This window comes from Monodelphis domestica, chromosome 2 (assembly GCF_027887165.1).
Source record: "Monodelphis domestica isolate mMonDom1 chromosome 2, mMonDom1.pri, whole genome shotgun sequence".
Classification (NCBI taxonomy): Eukaryota; Metazoa; Chordata; class Mammalia; order Didelphimorphia; family Didelphidae; genus Monodelphis; species Monodelphis domestica.
The window spans coordinates 354,355,193-354,376,560 of NC_077228.1; the positions used below are offsets into that span (position 1 = coordinate 354,355,193).

A 21,368-nucleotide genomic window follows, 5' to 3' on the forward strand; every position below is an offset into this window, starting at 1 on the left:
ATTCATTCTCTGCTCTTAAACAGGCTCCACCTTTGACTTTATTATTTCTGTTACTACCTTTTCCTAGTCTCTTGATTTCCAAAACTTTGATTCATCTTTCTCTCTTCCTCTCATACCCATTTAATTACCAGTCCCAAAACTAGGTAGTACTTGGTGTAGGAAGACAGGAGATTCAAACTCAAATTTTCCCTGTTGTAAAGTCCAATGTTCTGAACTGTTACAATTAAAATTCTCTGGACACTATCTATTAATTTATAATTGTTTATTAAATAGTGAAAAGTGGGTCAGAGAAACAAAAGGTACATAATAACATGGCTGGTCACACACTTTCTCCCTCAGTTAACCAAAGGTCACTGCTCACATTGTGTATTTATTCATTCCCACTGTTTGACCAGAACAACTACTAGAGTTTCCTTGATACATAACTTATACCCCCTCCCCAGCATCTCTTTTTCTGAATCTTCCTGATTGGGTAGACTTGATCTCAGTCCAGGAAAAGACCAGTATTCCAGATGCCAAGAGTCATGTGGGACAAGAAGCAAGAAACTTTTGAGATCCCAGGGAGCCAGAAAACTTCTGGCATCCTCCCAGAGTGCCCATAAGTCCCCCTTATAAGTCACAGACCTTGTTGTTAATCCAATAAAAGGGTGGGGTAAGACTAAAATTGATTTTCAAATTCAAAACGAAACTTTCCTTTTAAAAAGGAAAGAGAGGTACAGATTTATGTTAAAGTCTCACAATTCACTGGCATGTTGCCTCTCATTGATCTCCCACACTAAAGCTCTCTGAACTCTGAATTAAGGACTATAAGTTAAAGGTATGAGTATTTTCAGTAGTAATTACAGCAGAGTAATAGAACTTTGGAAATAGCATGTGATGGAGACTTTCATGGAAGAAAAGAGTCAAATGAAAATAAATAGAAAGAGTGAGAAATAATATCAGAAGTAACCCATTTAGTCAATGATAGGAGGGAGTCAAAATAGTAAGAAATATCAAACAAAAATGAAAAATTAAGTGAGAGGTGCATAAAGTAATGAAAAGAACATAGTTCTATTTATACTTTTGCTACTAATTTGCTATATGATCTAGAGAATCACTAGCCTTATCTGTAGTTCAATTTCCTCATCAGTAAAATAGTTAACATTTATTTAGCACTTTAAAATGTGCAAACCACTTATGTCATTTCATCTGAGTCTCATAACACAAACTTATGAGATAGGTCAATTGTTTTCCTTTATACTCAAAGAACCACGATGGTATCACTGATGATGGCTTTTGACTCACATATAAATTGGATTTAAGTGAGGCAAAGTTACACAAAATTTTCAGCCTCACATTCTCTTCTAGAATCATCAAAGTCCAGTAACAAGACAAAAATCAAGATGCCTAGTGATGACCAGGGATGCAACGGATGACCTTGGTTCTTCAATGTATAATCAAGCTCTAAACTCCTGACAACACTTCTTTCAGCTTCTTTCATTGTTATTGAAACAAATTGTTCTCATCTGCCCCTTCTGCTTAGGAAAATCTTCACATGCCTGGGATAGACACCTCCATAATAACCAAGTGATGCGTTTAAGCCCTGGCAGTTTCCTTCAATCTGGTTTGGCCTGCCTAACAACATTGTTGATTATCATCTAGAAACTGTACATGCTATAACTTCCTAGAGCCACAGGTGAGAGCTAGGTGGCAGTTAGACAACAAAGGAGGAAAGCAGGTCTGAAAAGGGCTTGACATACCTTCACACCAGAGGTACTACTCCCTGTACATCCTAGCTTGGTGTATATCCCAATAGGTGGCACAGTGGATAGAGCACTGGGCTTGAAATCAGGGATACTCATTTCACAAGTTCAAATCTGTGTGACCCTGACACATCACTCAATCCTGTTTGCCTCAGTTCCTCATCTGTAAAAATGAGCTAGAGAAGGAAATGACAAATCACCCTAGTGTCATTGCCAAATAAAACAAAACAGAACTAAGAGTCAACCATGACTGAAATGACTCAACAACAAAAACTGACAAATAGTAAACACTTAAGACAAATAGTAAGTGAATATTGAATTATTGACTTACCCCCTTAACTATTCTTTCTCCATATCCCTTGTTGGCTCCTTTTTCCTCTTCAATATTCCTTATGAAAGGGCATCTCCTCAGTATTCTGTGATGTAGGTATAAAAGAAATCATTACCTTCATTTTATAGATGCAAAAGATTAAAGTTTGCAGACATTAGATGCTTTGTTAAGGGTCCTGCAGTTAGTGTCATGGGCATGTTTTGAATCCAGGCTATTCTCACTCAAAGTCTAATATTTGTCCCCAGGGGCTTGTATCAGATGATTTCTAAGGTCCATTCTGACTGTAATATTCTCAGAGAAAAACAGCTATAGAATATATCTATGTCCATTAAATGAATAATGTATGACTACTGAATCCCTTGAAATAGTCATATGTATCTGAGTTTGCACTATCCAAAGTTATAATTCTGCCAAATATGGCCATTGATTCCAGTCCAATGAAAATATACAGTGCATATTTGAATAATGGAAACATTTAATGGGGAATTCATTGTCTGCACTAATCAGCTCCTAGCTATACACCACTAGACACTCCAAATGAAAATTAAAGAGAGTTTGTAATTTGCATTATTATAGACTAGTAATGGAAGTAATAAGATAATTAAGAGCATCAAAATGTAATTGAAATAAGAAGTCAAGAGATCTGGATTTGAATCCTACTCTACACTATAATGTGACACTGGGCAATTTATTTTTTTTTCTGAAATCCTTAATTGTTACATTAGTAAAATTCAGCTAATACCACTAATACTAGTCAAATCACAATATGCTTCCAATGAAAACACATTGAGAACATTAAAAACCATCATATGAATTTGAATTACTACATCTCACCCCAGAAAAGGTAAACTTTTGAGAGAAGAAACTATATTTTTCTCTTCTTTCTTTTCTGTTCTCTTCTCTCCTTTCCCTTTCTTTCCTTTCCTTTTTCTTTTGATTATTATATTCCCCCAAAACCTACCATAGCACTTTACACAAATATAATAAATACTTCTTATATTGTAAAGTTAGGAACAGACATATAGATTCCAAAATCCTGGGTCATTTGAGTCCACTTTGCTTTCTCTTTGCATCATTATAGGACATTTTTGTTTTGTGATTATAGTAAAACAATCAATAGTAAAAATCCTCAAATAATTTAAATGTTTATGATACAGAGGAGGATGAAATAACTCAAGTATAAAATGCCCCAGATTCCAGTGATCTCCTTAGACAAATCAATGCCTTTCTTGCTCAAAATCTTATTAGCAATTGTTCTCTTCAGAAACATGACATGTTTTGATTCTTAATTTAGTGTAAACTTCCCAAGTGGCTAAAACATCCCAAACTGAAAGAAGCAATCAAGCATTCCATTTGCTGCCTGACTCAAGTACACCCCATAAAATACACACATGCTTACTAAAATGAAGGGTCATATCAGAGGTTAAAACAATACTCTCTGAACAGTTCCCAGATAAATCAAGTAGCTTTTTGCTTTGTTTCAGCAAATGAGAGTTTGTTTAGTTTATGTAAAGAAATAGTTTGTGCCTGAAATAGTTATATTGAAGAAAAGTAGAATGTGCAAAAAGATTAATGATTAATGGAGTCTACTTAAGCAGCATAACTAATTAGGAATTTTATTGTAAAGTGCTCTGCTATAATTTGCATACTCCATAATGCATGTTTGCTGCCTTTCAGGGGGGAAATGCATTATGTTGTCAAGGGACAATATTCTAAAACCCTCAGTGTAAGTAGCCATCAGGCCCTATGAAAAAGAAATCATAGAATGCATTAAACCCCTTCATTCACCAAATTATATTAAACACCTAATATGTGCAAAGTCATATATTAAACCCCAGGCAAGATACAAAGATAATTAAGATCTAGTTGGTTTTGTTTTTACCAATAAACAGCAGTTATATCACTGTTCCAAGTCAACCTTTTTTTGTTTTTTTTTTTGAAGACATAGTTATCTCTACAACGGCTTCATGAGAATATTGGTGCTGGTATGTTCTGAAAGGAAATAGTTGCTGTGGTGCTACAGGTACTGGCTAGAGTCTATTTTATCCTGTGAAACAATGAGAGCATTTAATTGGCGTTACTAAATCATGTATATACTCTCTTCTTTGATGAATAAGTAGCAACTGTTGTATTTAGTTTAAGTTAAACTAGTTCTGTGGAGAAATATCTTCTTTAGCTAGAGTAAATTACACCCCACTCCCAAACGCGCACACATATACATTTTCCCTCCTATTCAATCACATTACTTGGTAGGGAGAAGGGACAGAATTATAACCAGGGCAAAATGACTGAAGGTTTGCCTCAGGGGCACTGAAACATTTAGAGAGTACAAAAGAAAATTATTTTAAAAGTTTATGTAATTTAAAAATTGGTTACCTTTACATTTTGAAAGCATTGGCCTTCTTCATTTACATATAAACAACTGAGCTTAGTATCTAAATAGTAGAAACAATAGCAGAAAGCAACAACAAAATTATTTATGTTTTATTCACACTCAAAAAAAGTTGAACTTTATACTGTATTGTACCATTATGAAGTATGTCTTAAAATTCTATAGCTCTGAATGTTTTCCTGTTATATTCCCCCCTTGGAACTTTTTTTCTTAGCATCCATTCAGTACACCAAGGTAAGTGACTTACTACCAACTTAATAATTACAGAAACTACAATCATTAGAATCAATGTTAACTTTTTTTCCCCACAGTAAACATTGGCTTTATTTAAAATGAAAAATCTTTAATTCTCTATTGTTTCCAGGAAGGAACATACATAGAAGAAAAAGAAAAATTTCTAAATTTCAGTAGTTCCCAGAGTCCTAACAAAACTGATTTAACCCATATACTCACCTTGTGGAGGTTGTTTTTTTTTTTTAATTGGAATTTTAGGTTTTGCTAAAGGGCGAAAATTGGCAAAGGGTTATAGAAAATATTTCAGTTCATTTCTAATATTTAGGAACATGAGAAATTTTTAAGTGAGGAAAAATCCTATGATTCAGAGACCAGGGAAATTTCAGCTGACAGAAGTTTCTTTAGGATCAATAGGTTTTGAGCTGGAAAGAATCTTAAGAATTTCATAATCCAAAAGTCTTCAAAGTATGGCCTGGGGCCCCTTAGAGTCACTGAGACCCTTTCAGGGGGTCCACAAGGTCAAAACAATTTTATAATTATTATTTAGATATTTTAACTTCTAATTATGGTAAATATTAGATATAACCTACATAAGCAAAAGCTCTCTGATACAGGGAGTGAGATCCTTGATTTTAAGAGTGTAAAGGTATCCTTAGATCAAAAATGTTTAAAAACTATTAATGTAGTCCAGCACCTTCATTTGACAAATGAAGGAAATCGAGGCCCAGGATTGCCCAAGATTAAGCAGGTAGTCAGTGGAAGAGTTGGGATTTAAAATGAACTCAAATTCTGATTCTAAGCCCAGGACTCTTTCTACAAACCAAATCACATTTGCATGAAGTAGTCTTTCTCTCCTATCTCCCTTCCTGTTGAGTTTTCACACCTATAGAAATCAGGGACTGGATGAGTTTAAACTAAATGCTTCGATTTTTCAGTTCTGCCTTCCACATCCAGAGCAAGGCTGTGAGCTATCATTCCAGGTGGAATAAGTGTATACGAGAAGGTATGAGGGTAGATCATATGACTTTTCAGATAAATTCAATATTCTTTTCTAGATACTAAAAAAACATGTTATCAGGTGTCCTGTGGTCCCTAATGGGGAAAATGCAATTTGGTCCTGCCCTGTGCTAAGAAACATTAGCTTAGAAGACACTGGAAAGGCTTCTGTCTTACCAAGGTTAGTCAAAGACTTTTCTAGACTTTTCTCCGACTACTTCTCCTACAACCTGGAATAGAGACTATGTTACTTGTTGTTTTCAATGCAACTGTAGGAAGACAGTCTACCAGTTGACTCCAAAATCCTGCTACATATAAATCCATTTAGTATGGCCCAAAAGAAAGACCTACTTTACAAGTTTAACTTTTTCATTCCCACTTAAGAATCTACTCTGACTCCCTAGTGTCACCATGATAAAATAGAAACTGCTTAATCCCTCAAGCCTAGCACCAACCTACATTTCTAGATTATTCCCACACACATACTCTACTTTCCAGAAAAACTAGCCTCTTTTTCATTCCTCAAACTATTTTCTGCTTAGTTGTATTTAATGTGGAAGACCCTCCTTCCCCCATGCCTGGAACAGTGTTAACTTAAAGCAAATCCATCAAGGAAATTCTTTTTGGAATATAAAGGCTTATGTGGACTGCTTTAAACATGTCCACGTCTTGCTTCTATGTTGTCATTTAGTGCAAATATAGACAAAATCCAACAATACAGTTGTTTTGATTTTTATAAGTAAATCAATGGTTTGATTGAACTTCACTTTTTTAAAAGTCATGCTTCTAGGTTCAGATTGGACTTTTGTGAATCAATCCTTCATCTCATTTGATGGACATTTTCTTACTTTCCTCTGAGCTCTAACTACAGAGCTATATGAGGAGTGGACATTCAATAAATATTAATTTAACATGGTAATAATTCATCTTTGAATCTCTACTTAGAATAGCTAAAATTTAGTGGCCTGACTGATAGGGTCCAATTTTAGCTTTCTTAATAATATCCTGACTCCCCAAAGTCTCAGGAATTGGTACAGAGAGAAAATGAAGGTTCTAATTTCTTTGCTAACTCCAAAAAGGAAAGACTCACTAAGAGTGTAACTAAGAAACTAAGAAAGTAAAAAACTAAGAACAATGGAGAATGTATAAGACATTCATCTTAGTGGTCATTCATCTATCAAAAAATTCTGTTAACTATAAAAGGGTAGAATAGAAAAAAGACTTTAGACACATTCTATTTAACTCAAAATTATATGCAATGAAATTTACAAAGTTCATAGATAAAGACAAGAATGAAAATTGTGCATTCCTTCAAAAAACTTAACATTGCACTAATAAATACAAATAAGTGGAAGTTAAGTAAGTCAAGATGATCTTTGAAGGAGAGAAAATTAACAACTTGGGTAATCAGCAAAGGTTACATAATATAATAGCAAACATGAATGGCCTTGAAGAAAAATGATTCCAACTATAATCAAGGAAAGAACAGTCTAGACATGAGGAAAAGTATGTAGGAAGTCACAGAGATTGAATATGGAATGCTTAGTTTATGAAATAATAAATATGCCAACTGAACTGAATTGAATGTGTATGCTGGGAGTTACATGAAATATTATGTGAAATAAAAGCAAAAAGATAGATGATACAGCATACAAGAAGTTTTAAATGTCAAAAGTTGTTATTTGATCCTAGGAACAATAGGGAGTCACTGAAGTTTATTAAGCAGGAGAGTGACAAATTCTGGTATGTGCCTTAAATTAATTAATTTTATGTTAATATGCTAAGAAGTTTGGATGAAGAAGAGATAAAAAATTGAAAGTCTTCTTAGGTGTATGTTAAATAGTCCAGGTAAAAGGTGATAAAGACTGAAGACCTAAAGTGACTATATAAGTGAAAATGACAGACAGACAGACAGACAGAAACAGAGAGACACAGAGTGAGACAGAGAGAGCAAAATGTGGCAACTGGAAAGGGGGATATAAGAGAACATATGGAGAAGCAGGGGCTATCACCAAGAATTATACTGAGGTTGAAGACTTGGCAACTGTCCAGACAGGTTGCCTTTTGAAACTAAAGGGAGAACTTCCGGTCAAGATGGCAGCTTAGAGAAAGCTAAAGTTCAGAGCTCCAGAAACCGTTCCTTACCGATCTCAAACTGAATGCTCCTAGGGCATCGAAATTCAAAACAAACAGCAGAATAGACCCCAGGAACACTCCTCCTGGACCTGGATCAAAAGGTACAGCCCCCCAAAAGTCAGAACCCGAGATCACTCGGATCTAAGGGTTAGGCAAAAGGAAGGTCCCAGGACCCATCCCCCACAATCCAAGGCAGCAGCAGGAACCTCAGGGCAGGCAAAAGGGCCTCGGGAGCCGGCTATTCTGAAGGTCGCACCCTGAAAACAACCTGAGCCAGTTGCGGGGGCACCCAGACAGCAGGGAAACAGAGAGAGATGGGGGGAGACTGTAGCCCCCTGACCAGATCCTTCCATCTGAGTCTCACCAAAGGTCCCAGCCTCAGGGTATACTCAGTCTGAGGTAAATCCTATCACCAGCCCTTGGACTTCCAGGAAGACACGGCCCCTTCCCCTCAGAGTGAAGGCTCCTCTGGCCAGCAAAAGCATTGAAATACATCTGAGAGTGTCAAGCCAGACACAGAGCATAGAAGTAAGGCAACAGACAAGCATCTGGAGGGAACTGAGGAGGGTAGTAACACCGAAACACCAAAACACCAGGAATTCCAGGATTCCTGGAGAAAACAAAGAATTTGCCTGGGGCTAAAACCACTGATCACCAGACAGATAACAGAAGAGCCAGCCCACCTCACTCAGATAGAGATGTCAAACAGTAAAGAAGCAAAAAAGCCTCAAAACAACAAGAAAAACAAGAAGGGGGCAACTTTGGACACATTTTATGGAGCAAAAATACAAAATACAGAGGAGATAGAAGAGGAAACACAAGCAAATACGCCGAAACCTTCCAAAGGAAATGGAAACTCTCCACAAACTTTTGAAGAATTTGAATCGAAAATGATCAAAAAGATGGAAGCCTTCTGGCAGGAAAAGTGGGAATTAATGCAAAAGAATTTCACGTAACTACAAAACCGGTTTGACCAAACTGAAAAGGAAAACCAGGCTTTAAAGGTCAGAATTAGGCAACTGGAAGACAACGAGCAGGTAAAAGAGCAAGAATCAATAAAGCAAAGCCAAAAGATCAAGAAATTAGAAGAGAACATAAAATATCTCACTGACAAGGTGACAGACTTGGAAAATAGAGGAAGAAGAGATAATTTAAGAATAATTGGACTACCAGAAAATCCAGAAATAAACAACAAACTCGACATAAAAAGAAAAAACCCTACAAGAAGCCAGAAAAAGACAATTTAGATATAAAGGAATGCCAATCAGGGTCACACAAGACCTTGCAAGTTACACTCTGAATGATCGTAAGGCATGGAACATGATTTTCAGAAAGGCAAGAGAGCTAGGCCTTCAACCAAGAATCAGCTATCCAGCAAAACTGACTATATACTTCCAAGGGAAAGTATGGGCATTCAACAAAATAGAAGATTTCCAACTTTTTGCAAAGAAAAGTCCAGAGCTCTGTGGAAAGTTCGATATCGAAATACAAAGAGCATGGAATACCTGAAGAGGTAAATATGATGGAAAGGAAAAAGGAGAAAATTGTTATCTTTTCATTTATTCAAACTCTCTTCTATAAGGACTACATTTATATCAATCTCTATATATCAATATATGGAAAATTTAATGTGTAAATAGAAGGGAAAGAAAAATGAAATAGAATAATCTTTCTCACACAAAGATTCACACGGGAAGGGGAGGGGAAGAAAACTCCTATAAGAAGGAGAGGAAGAGAGTTTTTACTTAAACCTTACTCTCAGGGAAATCAACTCTGAGAGGGAAAAACATCCAGATCCATTGGGATCTTGAATTCTATCTTAACCAACAAGGGTAGGGAGAAGGGAAAACCAAGGTGGGAGGGGGGGAGGGAAAACAAAAGGGGAGGAAGGGGGGGAACAAAAAGGAAGGGGTTAGAAAGGGAAACATATGAGGGAGGGGACAAGGGGGACTGATTTAAAGTAAATCACAGGATTAAAAGGTTAGAGCTAAAGAGGAAAGGTTAGAATTAGGGAAAGATCAAAATGCCAGAGAATTCACAACTCACAATCATAACTTTGAATGTGAATGGGATGAACTCACCCATAAAACGTAGACGAATCTCAGAATGGGTTAGAATCCAAAACCCTACCATATGTTGTCTTCAAGAAACACACATGAGGCAGGTAGACACCCACAAGGTCAGAATTAAAAGATGGAGTAAGACCTTCTGGGCCTCAACTGACAGAAAGAAGGCAGGAGTTGCAATCATGATATCTGATAAAGCCAAAGCAAAAATAGACCTGATCAAAAGGGATAGGGAAGGTAATTATATTTTGTTAAAAGGGACTTTAGATAATGAGGAAATATTACTAATCAATATGTATGGACCAAATAATATAGCACCCAGATTTCTAATGGAGAAACTAGGAGAATTGAAGGAAGAAATAGACATTAAAACAATATTAGTGGGAGATTTGAACCAAACATTATCAAATTTAGATAAATAAAATAAATAAATAAATAAGAAAGAGGTAAAAGAAGTGGATGAAATTTAAAAAAAAATAGAGTTAATAGACATATGGAGATAAATAAATAGGGACAAAATGGAATACACCTTCTTCTCAGCACCACATGGCACATTCACAAAGATTGACCATACAGTAGGTCACAGAAACATGGCATACAAATGCAGAAAAGCAGAAATAATGAATGCACCCTTCTCAGATCACAAGGCAATAAAAATAATGATCAGTAACGGTACATGGAAAACCAAATCAAAAATTAATTGGAAATTAAACAATATGATACTCCAAAATCATTTACTTAGAGAAGAAATCACAGAAACAATTAATTTCATAAAGGAAAATTACAACGGCAAGACATCCTTTCAAACCTTTTGGGATGCAGCCAAAGCGGTAATTAGAGGTAAATTCATATCCCTGAGTGCATATATTAACAAAATAGGGAGAGCAGAAATCAATCAATTGGAAATGAAAATAAAAAAACTCAAAAGCGATCAAATTAAAACCCCCCAGCAGAAAAGCAAACTAGAAATCCTAAAAATTAAGGGAGAAATTAATAAAATAGAAAGTGATAGAACTATTGATTTAATAAATAAGACTAGAAGCTGGTACTTTGAAAAAAAAACAAACAAAATAGACAAAGTACTGGTCAATCTAATTAAAAAAAGGAAAGAAGAAAAGCAAATTAACAGCATCAAAAATGAAAAGGGGGACATCACCTCCAATGAAGAGGAAATCAAAGCAGTCATTAAAAATTACTTTGCCCAATTATATGGCAATAAATACAGCAATCTAGGTGATATGGATGAATATATACAAAAATATAAATTGCCTACACTAACAGAAGAAGAAATAGATTTCTTAAATTATCCCATATCAGAAATTGAAATCCATCAAGCCATCAAAGAACTGCCTAAGAAAAAATCCCCAGGGCCTGACGGATTCACCAGTGAATTCTTTCAAACATTCAGAGAACAGTTAATCCCAATACTATACAAACTATTTGACATAATAAGCAAAGAGGGAATTCTACCAAACTCCTTTTATGACACAAACATGGTACTGATCCCAAAGCCAGGCAGGGCATAAACAGAGAAAGAAAATTATAGACCAATCTCCCTAATGACTATAGATGCAAAAATCTTAAATAGGATACTAGCAAAAATACTCCAGCAAGTGATCAGAAGAGACATTCACCATGATCAAGTAGGATTTATACCAGGCGTGCAGGGCTGGTTCAATATTAGGAAAACCATCCACATAATTGACCACATCAACAAGCAAACCAACAAGAACCACATGATTATCTCAATAGATGCAGAAAAAGCCTTTGATAAAATACAACACCCATTCCTATTTAAAACACTAGAAAGCATAGGAATAGAAGGGTCGTTCCTAAAAATAATAAACAGTATATATCTAAAACTGTCAGCTAATATCATCTGCAATGGGGATAAACTAGATGCATTTCCAATAAGATCACGAGTGAAAAAAGGATGCCCATTATCACCTGTACTATTTGACATTGTACTAGAAACACTAGCAGTAACAATTAGAGAAGAAAAAGAAATTGAAGGCATCATAATAGGCAAGGAGGAGACTAAGCTATTGCTCTTTGCAGATGACATGATGGTCTACTTAAAGAATCCTAGAGATTCAACCAAAAAAGCTAATTGAAATAATCAACAACTTCAGCAAAGTTGCAGGATACAAAATAAACCCGCATAAGTCATCAGCATTTCTATACATCTCCAACATAGTTCAGCAGCAAAAACTAGAAAGAGAAATCTCATTCAAAATCACCTTAGAGAAAATAAAATACCTAGGAATCTATCTCCCGAGACAAACACAGGAAATATATGAACACAACTACAAAACACTCTCCACACAACTAAAACTAGACTTGAGCAATTGGAAAAACATTAACTGCTCATGGGTAGGACGAGCCAATATAGTAAAAATGACCATCCTACCCAAACTATCTATTTAGTGCCATACCCATAGAACTTCCAAAAATTTTCCTTACTGATTTAAAAAAAAAACATAACAAAGTTCATTTGGAATAACAAAGGATCAAGGATATCCAGGGAAATAATGAAAAAAAATACAAACGAAGGGGGCCTTGCAGTCCCAGATCTCAAACTATATTACAAAGCAGCAGTCATCAAAACAATCTGGTACTGGCTAAGAGACAGAAAGGAGGATAAGTGGAATAGACTTGGGGCAAGTGACCTCAGCAAGACAATATATGATCAACCCAAAGATCCTAGCTTTTGGGTCAAAAATCCACTATTCAATAAAAAGTGCTGGGAAAACTGGAAGACAGTGTGGGAGAGATTAGGATTAGATCAACACCTCACACCCTACACCAAGATAAATTCAAAATGGGTGACTGACATGAACATAAAGAAGGAAACTATAAGAAAATTAGGCGAACACAGAATAGTATACATGTCAGACCTTTGGGAAGGGAAAGACTTTAAAACCAAGTAAGACATAGAAAGAGTCTCAAAATGTAAAATAAATAATTTTGACTACATCAAATTAAAAAGCTTTTGTACAAACAAAACCAATATAACTAAAATCAGAAGGAAAGCAACAAATTGGGAAGTAATCTTCATAAAAACCTATGACAAAGGTTTAATTACTCAAATTTACAAAGAGCTAAATCAATTGTACAAAAAAATCAAGCCATTCTCCAATTGATAAATGGGCAAGGGACATGAACAGGCAGTTCTCAGCCAAAGAAATCAAAACTATTAATAAGCACCTGAAAAGGTGCTCTACATCTCTTATAATCAGAGAGATGCAAATCAAAACAACTCTGAGGTATCACCTCACACCTAGCAGATTGGTTAACATGACAGCAAAGGAAAGTAATGAATGCTGGAGGGGATGTGGAAAAGTAGGGACACTAATTCATTGCTGGTGGAGTTGTGAATTGATCCAGCCATTCTGGAGGACAATTTGGAACTATGCCCAAAGGGTGATAAAAGACTGTCTGCCCTTTGATCCAGCCATAGCACTGCTGGGATTGTACCCCAAAGAGATAATAAGGAAAAAGACTTGTACAAGAATATTCATAGCTTGGAAATGATCAAATAAAATATATTAAAAAAAAGAATATTCATAGCTGCGCTCTTTGTGGCGGCCAAAAATTGGAAAATGAGGGGATGCACTTCAATTGGGGAATGGCTGAACAAATTGTGGTATATGTTGGTGATGGAATACTATTGTGCTAAAAGGAATAATAAAGTGGAGGAATTTCACGGAGACTGGAACAACTTCCAGGAGGTGATTCAGAGCGAATGGAGCAGAACCAGGAAAACATTGTACACAGAGACTGATACACTGTGGTACAATGGAAGGTGATGGACTCCTCCACTAGGGACAATGCAATGTCCCTGAACAATCTGCAGGGATCTAAAAAACACTATCCACAAGCAGAAGATAAACTGGGAGTAAAAACACTGATGAAAAGCAACTGTTTGACTACAGGAGCTTAGAGGAAATGACTGAGGAGAGACTCTTAATGAACACTCTAGTGCAAATACCAACAGCATGAAAATGGATTCGAACCATGTGAAACCCAGTGGAATTGTGCTCCTGCTATGGGAGAAATGGTGGGAGGGGGTGGGGGGAGAAAAAGATAATGATCATTGTTTCCAATGAATAATGTTTGTAAATAACCAAATAAAATATTGTTTAAAAAGTCAAAAAATAAAAAGAAACTAAAGGGAGATTTGAAGAAAGGAACAAGTTTATTGTGGGAAGGGTTGAGGAGGGAGCTCTGGAATTAGTATTAGTTGGAACATATTGAATTTCATAGAGAATGAAACTGAGACCTAGAAAGTTTAAATATATAACATTATTTTAAATACACAATAGCCATATAACAGCAGAGCCATGACTAGGTCATAACATAGAATTTAAGACAAAAAATTGGAACATCTAGAACACACTACTAAGGAATATGTTTAACTGATGCTGCCCTTTCCAAGTTCCCATCCTTTTCCCCACCTGTCAAATATCATAGAGTTGCCCCTGCTGTTTTTATGCTAAAAATCCAAGCTGTTTCTACTCACCAGATTGTAGGCAAAAGAAAACTCTACCTCTACTCCAAATTTCAGACCTCCTGAACTGAGATGGAAGGAAAGAGATCTTGGAATGGAGAGAATCCTACACCTGCTCTGGGTCTCACCCTTTAATCCTCTGGACATCATTATGGATATGTGTACCTGATCAGAACCACCATGGTGGGCCTCCTTTCCTTTCTTCCAGCAAAGATGAGCCTGTGACCTTCTGTGCAGCCATGTAAGGACAATGCAGTCCAGGTGTTCTGAATGCCAATTCAATAATTTCTCTATTCTGTTACATAGATAAAAGAAAACTATTTTATTGGAGATGAATTAAGTAATTGTCTTGAAAATAAAAATAATGTTTAAAAGTTTATTTCAATAAATTATAAAAAACAAAAATAGATCATCTACAAGGAAAGTTTAAAGAGATTGAGGCTGTATGTCTAATGGAAAAACTAAGGAGAAATTATGAAGCATTTTATATAGAATAATAGAATTTTGCAGTTAGAAATGTCAGTGGCAATCTACTAGAATTTATGTTTGAGCAAGAATTTCCTCTACATTAAACCTATGAAATGTTCTTTGAGTAGAAAGTAAACAGTTGCTCTTGCTATTTATAGGAGAATGAACAAAAAGGAAGGGAAACATAATATATTCTGTGATTTTATCAGTATCTCATATATCTTACTTAATTTTTAAATTGTACCATTTCTTCAAGCAGACTGGGGGTGTAGAAGAATCAACAGATCAACCTTCCCCAAGTCCCACCTCCCACTATATTGGGATAAAAATCACATAGCCTTAAAAAGGCATAAATCAGTTGCATCCTAAATAATGTTGTTGTTGTTGTTTGTTTTAAATTTAAAAGGGGGATTTTATTAGATGTAAGAAAAACATACTTAGATAATTAGCACGCTGGACAGAGCTACAAAGAGCTCCTTGAATGCTTCCTTCTCCAGAGATCTTTACAAAGAGAACAGACAATGATCTGCCCTGCTCGTTTTAAACATTTGCATTAATTTATAATCACAGGATGCTTTACAGTTGGGAAGAACTTTATATATATTTTTATACTAGGTTCTAGTAACAACTTTCCTATGAAGTAGATTGTGCAAATATCTTGCCCACTTAAGAGGTAAGAATCATGAATCTCAGAAAGATCATGTTTCTTATACAAGAAAGGTTACACAGGTAGTTCATTGGAGAACTGGGAGTCAGACCTAGATCTCCTGCCTCCACTTCGACACTGTCTTTGTTTGAGGATTAAAAATTTGCAACCTTTTTCAGTTTGAATTTTATGAATTAGCTGTTTTAATTTTTTAAAGGATTAAACTTGATTTTCTTTATTATTCTGGGACCTAGTTTCCACATTTGAAAATAGTGTTGAGAATATGATTCTATATCTATCCCACAGAGAAAATGGGGAAAATAAGCCTTAGTATTCCAATAAAAACATGCTGAATTCAACTTAAGACAGACAGTTTAACTAGGATTAATTGGAAGAAGGTTTTGACAATGTTGACTATTTTTAACTCTTTATTTCTCTTTCTTTTTTTTTCTTTTCTGAGTATCCAAGGACTTAAACCTCGTTTTCTCTCTCTTAACATTTTCTTAAGTTCCTTTGCTGGATTTCATGTTTCCTCCCTCTACATTAAAATATGAGCACCATTCATATTTCCTTTTCTATGGTCATTTCTTCAGAGTACTTTTAGCATCATTTTCTTAGCTTTAGCTACCAACAGGATACTGACTTCTAAAGCTCATTTTGTAGGCCTTGATTTTCATTCCCAGTGGACACAGATCTTCACAGGGCATTTCTAATTGGATGTTCTGCACCAAAAATTGAACATTCATGCCTGTCCCCTTATCCCCACATTCCCCACCCCCATAAATAAACAAATAAAAAATAATAACACTTCTCAAGGTCATCATTAGCTTTTCTGATCTCATAATTTTAACCCTAGATGTTAAGATACTAACTGAGAATCCTATTTTTTTCTCTGATGTTTCATTTTATTATCATGGCCACTTTTGAGATAATAAGGTATCATTATTGTATTTTTTATGTGGGGCTTTGAACATGAAACAAAAGTGAGCAGCAATCAAAATCGTCAGCAGAAGCCAGAATTAGAAGTATAGACTTTCAGTTCCTAAAACAAGGTTCTCCTTTATTTCTATGTTCCTTCCAAAAAGTCTCTAGTTGATACTCACTGGGCTCATTATTTTTTTTTTCTTTTTTTAAATTTGCTTTTCTACTATTACCTTTACAGTTTTTAAGTCATTTTCTGATATTTAATGGTCCATATTCACTTCCTTCCTTCTATCCCTCCCCCCTCTCCAGAATGGCAATTAATATGATATAGATCATACATGTGTTATCATGTAATAAAAATTCCCCTGTTCATTATGTTTGAAAGACGTCACATATCCCTTATACTAGAAAAAAAAATATTCATGGAAGAAGTAATGTGAAGAATGGGAAATTTCAATCTGCATCTAGAATCTGTCAGTTTTTTTCTATTGCAGTTGATAGCCTTTTCATTGTGACTCCCTTTTGTATCCTTGCATTGCTGATAAGAGTTAAATTGTTCAAAGTTGATCATTATACATTATTGCTGTTACTGTGCCCAGTGTTCTCCTGGTTCCACTCACTTCACTTTGCGTCACTTAATATATCTTTCAGTATTTTTTGTGATCATCTTGTTTGTTATTTCTTATGGTACAATAATATTCCATTACATATATCACAACTTGTTCAGCCATTATCAAATTGATGGATATCCCTCCAGGTTCCAGTTCTTTGTCACCACAAAAAGAGCTGCTATAAATATTTTGTACAAATAGGTAATTTTTCTCTATCTTATATGTCTTTGGAATACAGATCTACTAATGGTATTGATGGAACAAAGGGTATGTACAATTTTAGGGATCTTTGGACATATGTCCAAACTGTTCTCCAGAATGGTTGTATCAGTTCACAGATTCACCAACAGTGTATTAGTATCTCAATTTTACCACATCCTCTCCAATATTTATCTCTTTTCCTTTCCTAGTCTCATTATTACAAAGTCAGATCAGCTACATACTTTCTTCAGCATGCAATGGGTTCTCTGACAGTATCTTTTGATTATTATTATTATTATTATTATTATTATTATTATTATTATTCTCTAAAGTCACCACCTTCTGTTCTGTTCTAGTTTTGTCCCTCTCTATGTGAGCTATCAAATATTAGCACTCTGGTACATTTAACCATTTTATATCAATTTAGAATGAGGAATTTACTGTGAAAATATAGCAAGAAAAGACAAGCAAATAACCCCCAAAACACACACACACACACACACACACACACTTCCATGCCACACTTTATCTGTGCCACTTTAGTTTTAGTGAAAGTGGGCTAAGATTTAATGGCATTTCTATATAGCATGGCTTTCATTCAGTTCATATCCATACATACTATTGCTGTTAGAGGAGTACTTGTCTTTACTACTGCGAGACTGGGCCCCCAGGGTTGTTTCTCTATAATTAGTGACTCAGAGCTTTATCGACTGGCTGTACAAACCCTAGCATGTATTCTGTTCCCAGGCCTCCTCAATGACACATTCTCCTGACCTCTCAAAACTCCCAAAGTTGTAGACATCCCCTTCACTTAAAACAAACAAAAAGAAAATGACAAAGAACCAAAGCCTGAATACAAAAGACATATGATCCTCACATGTGGAGGGCCCAAGATCTTTCCTTTTATAGAATTGTATCTCATGTATCATCTATCAGGAAGGAGAATGTCATACCCAAGAAGAATGAATGAGGTGGACTAGACCCTTTTAAAAGCTCCACAATAGTTCTGGCTTTTCTGGTGCAACCAATGGCAGAATTTTCCTTGCTGTATGTTTAGCAGATTAGAAGGCAGATACTGTTTCTGCTTTTCTTTATAACTCACAAGCTTAACTCAGTATCATCATACATGTTAGCCTTTAATAAATTCATACTGATTGCTTGGCACATCTTCACATATTTGAAGACACTTATGTACCCATTGTCTTCTCTTATAAGAAATCTTAGTTCCTTCAAATGTTTTGCATCATGCATGGCTTTGATACTCCTTATGATGCTCCTCACTCTCCTCCTGCCAATATATTTTTTCGAGTAAAATGTCCAGAATTGAATTCGTTGACATGTGATTTGGGCATCTGATAAGGGCAAAGATCAGTGATTGGGCTCTTGTCTTCCTTATGCAATTGTCTGAACTCTTCATCATATTAATATCCATGAACTAGCAACCCCCACAATGGCCATTCAATCTTATTACTCATTCCCTCTAATTAATCATATGAAAAACAGCCCAGGCTCTTTAGAGTATTGAACATGTACCTTGATTGTTTCAGTCTCTGCTCATTCTGATCTTCTGATCTACTTTCCTTAACCTCCTGTTATTTCTTCAACAATCTGTATTCTTATATATACTTATTTCCTCTCCCATTAAAATATAGACTTATTGTTTATACTTGTGTAAAGGTTTTCCAATTTTTGTACTTGTATCCCCACTGCTTATTATAGTGGCTGGCATACAGTAAACCTCTAATAAATAATTGTTGACTGATAGATTGAATGAATCCACAGTTCTTCATTTCCTTGAGAAACAGCTGAAGTTTCAATTTCTCAAAATAAAAGTCTTCCTTTGTTAACTCTACATTTATTTCTTTGTTCAATCAGGGTTTAACTTTGTTTCCTAGATACTTATGTATATTTTGTAATAAATCACTATGTACTTGTTTATTTGTTCCTTTTAATAGTTTTCTACTTGTTTCATGTGTGTATGTTTTTTCTCTTTAACAAGCTTGTAAAGATCTAAAAATCCCTCCTGGCTTTCCTTCTATATGGTCAAGGCTAAATACTCTGGCAGGTTTAGTGTTTTAACTGAGCAGAGGCCAAAAGGAAACACCAGGGAGTTTTACACTAAAAATTCGTAAGTGCTTTCATATCTTCCTCCAATCCTCATCCACTAGCCTCCTGGAGGATAGTTGTTAAACCAACTAACTCTTAAGCAACAGGTATATCATTGGAAAATGGAAGTGTGATCATTCTGGAAGTCCCCATAGAAATAAACACATTGACCCTAAAGTGGAGGGAGAAGGATGAGTATTTCAGAGTGGAATATTAGTACAAATTAGAAGTTGGCAATTGAGCATTAAGTTAGCTTAACCAATTTACCATCTGAGTACTGACCTATAGCAATTAGTTCAATACCAACTAAATATATTTTCAAGCTATAACATTTCCTACTTTCTTTTCCTAACATTCTTTCTAAGCTATATACATTATATACTTCAAAATTATCATTTCCCAAATTACTACAGTCCTCATAATCACTAGATCATAACTTTCCCAACTTCTACATGATTCTGAAAGTATACTTCACTTACCTATAGATTCATGTTCTTGAATGAAATTTAAAAGTAAAAAAGTAGAGTGCTTAAATTTCCCTAGGACTGAGTAAACCAATGATCCTTGTTTTGCAATTTGAAAATTACAGCTTTTTTCAATATTAATTCTGTCACTATTGCCAGAGAAACAATCATAGAACACTGTACCCAGTGGACTTATTGGTAGGGTAATTCTCCCATCTCAGCCCCCTAACAATTCTTTAAGGAAAAAGAATTTTGGTAATTTGGTGATTGATTGTTGTGGAGGTAAAACTTTCTGTCTCTGGCTGTCTGTCTCTGTCAATGTCTCTGTCCCTAGCTGTTTCTCTCTGTGTTTCTCCTTCCAGACTGATAGCTCAGGAAGCAAGGACCTCAAAAAGGTTCCAGAATATTTCAGAGCCAATATAAAGCAGAGCTCCTTAAAGTGTGATCAGAGTAGGAGTTTTTCATCCAAGAGAATTACTTGTTTTCCCTTTATAGTAGGGGATAAAAATGTGTTTGTGAAAAAATATACATGTGCATATCTGTAGATGGCATTTTCTATTGGTTTGAAAAATATTTTAAGAAAGATTTATATATTTTATTATCATTATATTTTATTGATATTTCCCAATTAAATGCTTTATTATTTTATTTCTAGTGAATTGTTAGAAGAAAGGAAAAAGGAAGGAAAAAGCATTTACTAAGCACCTACTATGTACAAGGCACTGTGTTAAGTACCTTACAATATTATGTAACTTTAGTATAACAACCCTTTGAGATTGGTGTATTATCCTCCCTATTTTATAGTTGAGGAAACTGAGATATACAGAGGTTAAGTTACTTGACCATGTTCACACAGCTAATAAATGTTTGGGGCCAGACTTGGATTCAGATCTTCCTGACTCCAGGCTCAGCACTCTATCAACTATACCACCTAGCTTCTCAAGTAAAGATTATGAGTAGAGATTGCCCTGGATATATTCTCCATATATTCATATATCCTTCATATTCAATATTCATATTCTGAGATATAAAAAGACCTTAAAAGTCATAGATAGATAGATAGATAGATAGATAGATAGATAGATAGACAGACAGATGATCCCAACACTCTCAATCTTTGAGGCTAATGAATACAGAAAGGTGCTATGGAATACCTCATTTAAAAAGGTATCATGTGGCAGAACCAGGTTTTGAAATAAGGTCCTCTGACTTTTAATACATTGACACAACTTCATTCCATAACTCATTGTGTATGTAGCCTGGGGACATAGTATAGCAATTCATCATTACATTATGATAAAAAATGTCAGAACCTAGACTTAAAAAGACTATTTAGTTTAATGCTCATTTTTCAGATAAAAAATAGGATGCTTAAAACCATTAAATAGTTTTAATTTAAGGTTATACATCTAATTTGGGGTTAAGTTTTATATAGAATCAAGATTCCCTGATTTCAAGTTTTCATTTAGGCTATATGAATTCTGAAATGAAAACTAAGGAGTTTACCTTCCAGAACAGTAGATACAAAACAATCTCAAGAC

The 21,368-nt window shown here is 35.2% G+C and overlaps 1 long non-coding RNA gene across 1 annotated transcript; it reads right to left on the minus strand.

Annotated features, from left to right (window-relative positions):
• Positions 1 to 292: 292 nt before the first annotated feature.
• LOC103092817 (uncharacterized) lies at positions 293 to 14,716 on the minus strand. Its single transcript, XR_001628383.2, has 4 exons — positions 14,573 to 14,716; positions 4,450 to 4,508; positions 2,074 to 2,158; positions 293 to 1,918 (listed from the first exon to the last, which is right to left on the minus strand). It is a non-coding gene; the product is annotated as an uncharacterized LOC103092817 (long non-coding RNA).
• Between the last annotated feature and the right edge of the window lie 6,652 nt (positions 14,717 to 21,368).